The 6,002-nt window shown below is 41.2% G+C and overlaps 1 pseudogene; it reads left to right on the top strand.

The window, feature by feature from the left end:
- Positions 1–4,306: 4,306 nt before the first annotated feature.
- Positions 4,307–4,734, top strand: LOC135364632 (large ribosomal subunit protein uL22-like; annotated as a pseudogene).
- The last annotated feature ends 1,268 nt before the right edge of the window (positions 4,735–6,002 follow it).

Raw genomic sequence — 6,002 nt, 5'->3', positions numbered from 1 at the left:
TCTTAAAAAAAAACAAAACAGTTCCAAATTGCACCCACACCACATAGAAGGAAAAGATAAATGGGCTGTGAGTGGGAAGAACCCACTCTTCCTCCCATGTCTTCCCTTTACATTTACAGTGTTACCACACTCAACTCTTCTGATAGCAGGTATGTGGGCATTTCCCCCACACCGGCCAATTCTCTGTGGTACCAGCCGTGTGTCCTACAATTAAATTCCACTCTGACACTAATTGGAGTTAGTCCAGGCCCCACAGGTTAAAAGGCTCAGCTCCATGAGAATTCTCCCTACTTCAGATGCCAATTCTAAGTAGTAGGTCCTTAGGTTATCCACAAGCTCTGTCCAGCTTGTTTACAAACTGGAGGTTCTGATGACCTTTCCCCATGGATTCGGTTATTTGCTAGAACAACTCCCAGAATTCAGGGAAGCACTTACTTACATGTTTACCAGTTTATTGTATAATAAAGGATATGATAAAGGATACAGATGAGTAGCCAGGTGAAGAGATATATTGAGCAAGGTCTGGGAAGGTCTTGACCCCTTGGAGTTGGGGTGTGTCACTAACCTAGAAGCGCCTGGAACCCCATAATAGTGGGATTTTTATGGAGGTTTTATCATGTGGGCATAATCAATTATTAATTCCATTTCCAGCCTCTTTCCCCTCTCTGGAGAATGGGGGATGGGGCTGAAAATTCCAAACATCCAATCTTGGCTCAGTCTAAAACAAAAGCTCCAGATTTCTCAGTTTCCACAATCTAAAAAGGGAACCACAGCTTGAGTGATGTCTTTTTGATATTGTGGAAGGTCTAGATTACCTCGTTCAGATGTTTAATACATTTGAATTGGGAGGGATCTTTGGATTTAAGGGAGAAGAGAACAGTACAAAAATTAGTTTCCCTACATAACAATATATTTGTGCCAAGTGGCTGACATGTGTTAATATTAGGGAATCTCTCTTCTTGGGAACCAAGAGCTCTTTCAACTAGGGAACTAGAAGGGAAAGCTTTTTCCCCTCATTCCAATCTGCTTCTTCGACCTTCTACTAGTGACATTTTCACCTCATCCTGACCCCAAAATAATGAATCATGTTAACAACACAGCTTTAAAAGAACTTAAAACAAAACTGTCTTTTTGTGAAACTTAATGAAAAACCGAATTTTGAACAGTTCAGTCACAGAAGTCTCCACATATCAAAACCACACATACCTCATGTAAAATCTTCAGCCCTTCAGCCTCCTGTGCCTGGTCTGTTTGGCATCTCCTTGGCAGGTACTTCTATGATTTCAGCATCAGCTTTGGGGATCTCCTCTCCTTTCTTTGGAGATCTCCTCTCAAGCCTTTCTGGCTTGGTTTCTGGCTTTGTAGGATGGGGTTTAGCAGGCACACTGTGGTCCTTCTCTGTAGTCTATCTTGGTTTTCTCACCAAGAACCTTGCTTTTGGGTGTGGTGGGGATAATTGTAGGACACCAATGTGGGGTGGGGTTGGAGGGAGGGAGGCAGGAGATGGGCTAGATGGGTAATGGGAATTAAGGAGGGTACCTGTTAGGATGAACACTGGGTGTTGTATGTAAGTGATGAATCACTAAATTCTACTCCTGAAACCAATATTTCACTATATGTTAACTAACTAGAATTTAGATAAAAATTTGGGGAAAAAAAATCCACATAAAAATCTAGAAGAAAATAAAAAAAATAAAAATAAAAAACAATGTTTAGATTTCACATACCCACTTCTTCACGTCTCATTTATTTCTCTACTCAATGAAAACAGATTTTTCTCTCATGATTCATTTGAAAGTGATGATTTATTAAATCCAATGGAGACCTTATTCCTTTTGAATATATGGTAACAGATGAGAATTGGAACACAGAATATGAATGTTTATTGTAAAAAATCAAATAATAAAGGGTAAAAGCTTTACTCAAATTTCCCACCCCATCCCTGAGTTAGACACTAGTTTCCAGTTTTATGTAAATTATTTCAAATTTTTTTGTATTCATATAAACTATATAACACACAACTCTCTCCACATTCACAGATTTTAACAAAAACAGGAGTCTATCATAGGTATATGCCTATAATTTTTTTCCTCAGCAATATATCATAGACATTCCTTTTAGATCAATACATTCTGTTCTGTCTCATTCTGTATTATGGCTCCATATTTTCCCAAGAATGTGTTTATACCATAATGTTATTTCCAACTTCTCTCATTATAAATTATGTTGTAATGAACATCATTTTATGTTTCATTTATCCTTGTGCCATTGTGCCAGGATGTTTGTATATAGATTATTACAAGTAGAACGAAGTACCAAGGGTATTAGATAGTTAAAATTTTGACAGGAAACACCAAATTTCCCTCCAAAAAGATTGCACAATTTATATTCCCATAAACAGTGTGTCTGGTTTCCTCTAATTTTTTCATCACTGGAATCTAACAAATTATTTTTTCCAATTTAATAGGTAATATTATCATTATTTGTTTAATTTCCATTTCCCTGATTCCTAGAATGAATGTGCATTTTTCTTGTGTATTGGGCATTTCCTTATTCTCATTCTGTAATTTACCCGTTTGTATACTTTGCAATAGACAAATCTCCGTAACTGTATTCCGTTTCATTTCTGCAGCATTTGATGTTGTGAATATCTCAGTTCTTTGAATTTTCTCATTTCCTATTAACTTCCTTTAAAATGCTCTAAATTTCTTCCCAGTTTTCTAGCGAATCTTTGTAAATGCCTCTTCCTTTACCATTCCATAAATATTAGTATTACCAGGGTGCTATTGAATGAAAGTTTGTGTCTGGGGTCCTACCCCCCCCCATTCACATGTTGAAACTTAATCTCCAATGTGATGGTATTGGGAGGTGGGGCTTTTAGGAGATGGTTGGGTCATGAGGGTGGAGTCCTCATGAATGGGATTACTGTCCTTTAAAAGAGGCCCCAGAGAGCTCTGTCGTTCCTTCCACCACACAAACGCACAGACCACCTATGAACTAGTGAGTGGGCTCTCACCAGATACTCAATCCCTGGTGCCTTGATCTTGGATTTCCTAGTCTCCTGAATGTGAGAAATAAATGTTTGTTGTTCAAGCCTCCCAGTCTTTGGTATTTTTGTTAGAATAGCCTGAATGGGCTAAGACATGGGGGGATTTCCTACTCAATCCCCTTTTCACTTTACATATTCTTCCCAAGAGAGATCCTTCCTGTACATGTATGACTTCAACCACAATTTGTGTGCTGACTATTCATATATGGTACATATATGGTACACAGCTCAGGTCTCTTTCTTGAGCCCCAGATCCACATATTCAAGTCTGTTTCAGACATTTTAATCTTAACATATCCCATACTGAGATTACCCTCATGTCCCCATCCACTGATTTGGTCACCCAAGCCAGTGAGCAGGCTCTTCCTTTTCCCATTTTCACCTCCCCCATACAAAACCAAGTATCAACGTCTGCTGATTCTGACTTATTCCTGTCACTTCTCCACTGCTGCTGCTGCTGAACCTTCATTATTGTGTAGCTGGATTCTTGTAACGTCTTGCTTCTAGTCTCATGCTCCTCTTCGTCAGCTTTCTCTCTAACCTGTGGAATGAAGCATATCACCCATCTGCTCAAAATCCTTTACATACCTCCCCTTGAAAGGGGTCGGGCTGAAATCCAAACTCCTAACTGCACACACCAAACCTTAGGGCTGGACTTGGTTTCCTTTCCTTTCCTTTTATTTCAGTCACACAAAATATCCTCAGTTTCCTGAACTAGCCAAGTTCTCCGGCTTCTCAGATGTTATCATGTTCATCTTCCTTATGTAACACACTTCCCTTACTCTTCAAAGGAGTCATACCTATTCATTGTCTTCCAGCAGCCTCCCATGACCACACAGTTTGTGTTGGGTGGTCCTTCCATGTGGCCCCATAATTCCCCATCTCACAACCGCATTTTAACACAAGACTATGAGCTGCGTAAGAGCAGGCAAGAGTGTAGCTTTCATTTCTACATCTTCAGATATGATGTAGAGCTTATGAAATACCTAATACATATAGGGGAGGAGGAGAAAGGAGAAGGGGAGAGGAGACTCTGGCCTCTGCTTCCACGAGAATGGCTCTTACCAAGATTAAGGTCACTAGTGACCACACAGTTATGCAACGGATAGCTTTTCCCCTAAGCGGCCTGAGGTGATCTCTGAAAATGTTTGTTATTCACTTGACCCAGAAAACCCTACAAAATCATGCAAATCAAGAGGCTCAAATCTTCATGTTCACTTGAAGAACACACATGAAATTGCCCAGGCTGTCAAGGGCATGCAGATCCGAAAAGCCACCAAGTATCTGAAGGATGTCACTTTGCAAAAGCAATGTCGCTGCAATGGTGGAGTTAGGAGGTGTGCCCAGGCCAAACAGTGGGGCTGGACACAGGGTCGGTGGCCCAAAAAGAGTGCTGAATTTTACTGCACACGCTTAAAAACACAGTGAATAATGCTGAACTTAAGGGTTTAGATGTAGATTCTCTGGTCATTGAGCACATCCAGGTGAACAAAGCCCCCAAGGTGTGGCACAGAACTTACAGGGCTCATGGTCGGATTCACCCCTACATGAGCTCTCCCCGCCACACTGAGATGATCCTTCCTGAAAAAGAGCAGATTGCTCCTAAACCAGAAGAGGAGGTTTCACAGAAGAAAAAGATATCCCAGAAGAAACTGAAGAAACAAAAACTTACGGCCCGGGAGTAAGTTCTGCATAAAATAGATGCAAATAAAAAGAAAAACAGGAAAAAAAAAAAAAAGAAAAAATGCAATGGATACACTTTCTGCTAATCTGGATACAGGTTTTGTTTTGTTTTTTTAAGGTTTTTATTTATTTATTTGACAGAGAGAGGTAGCGAGAGCAGGAACACAAGCAGGGGGAGTGGGAGAGGGAGAAGCAGGCTTCCTGCCGAGCAGGGAGCCCGATGTGGGACTTGATCCCAGGACCCTGGGATCATGACCAAGATACAGTTTTTTCAAACATCAGTTCCTCCTAGACTATCTGATGGATCCTTCTCATTTTCTTCTTTAGCATTCTTTTGTTCTGCTCGCCTCTTAAATGTTAAGCCTGCCCCCAGGATATTGTCTTTCAGTCTCCCTGGGGTGTGTCCAAGCTGGAGCCTACTCCCACACTGCAGTGTTGCGCTGCCTCCTACTGGAGCCATCGAGAGGCCAGCCAGCAAGAGTAGTGCCCCTACTCTGGTTGGAAATAGGTGTTGTTACTCCCTGCTGGCTAGCCTCAAATGCTTCACTGGGTGGCAACCTTTTTGAAACCCTTTTGAAAACTCCCTGGAGGAGCAGGGTCTGGGTAAAGCCCACCCACAGTTCACTTCCTTCCTTTTCTCTTTCTCTGCCCTTGTGACTGCCTCTTCCTCCTCCTCAGCTTCTTTAAAATCTTCCCTAGATAACTCCATTTTCTTTAAAATGTTCTTTAAAATAATTTTTATAATTTTCTTTAAAATCTTCCCTAGCTAACTTTTCTTATTTGTCTTTAAAATCATCCCTAGCTAACTCCATTTCAACTTAGCTCATTCTACTCCTGTCTTATGTTCTCTTCTAGTGCAAAGATTTACGGTAGCCCTCACGGGGGGAGGAGTTGAAGATTGGGGTGGATTGGAGCTGAACGTTGGTCTGACTCAGATTTAGTTATAAAGTGCAGGCAATAATGCCTGCCCTTCTCGCCTCACAGGGCTTCCGTGTGTTCAAGTGAATGGGGTGTCATGTGCAATTTAAGGCATTGGGCTGACTCAGTTTCCCCATGCTGCTCCTTTGGGGAAGGGTAACTACTTCTATCATAGGAGTTCACAGATTGAGGAGAGCAGTGTTTTTACTGGGCTCCTCTATGTTGAATCAGGAGTGTCTCCAATTCAGAAATAGCTACAAATATGCTGTATTAGGGACTGTGGCTTGCCTTATGGGTCCCCAAAGTGCCCTAGGTGGGCAAATAATTCATTTATATTCAGGAGGGATGGGTC

Source organism: Mirounga angustirostris, unplaced genomic scaffold (genome assembly GCF_029215605.1).
Source record: "Mirounga angustirostris isolate CCGP_5_RB_7025 unplaced genomic scaffold, mMirAng1.0.hap1 SCAF_6, whole genome shotgun sequence".
In the NCBI taxonomy this organism is placed as follows: domain Eukaryota; kingdom Metazoa; phylum Chordata; class Mammalia; order Carnivora; family Phocidae; genus Mirounga; species Mirounga angustirostris.
Note: the sequence above shows the minus strand (reverse complement) of the source record. Positions and strands in the feature narration are given on the sequence as shown.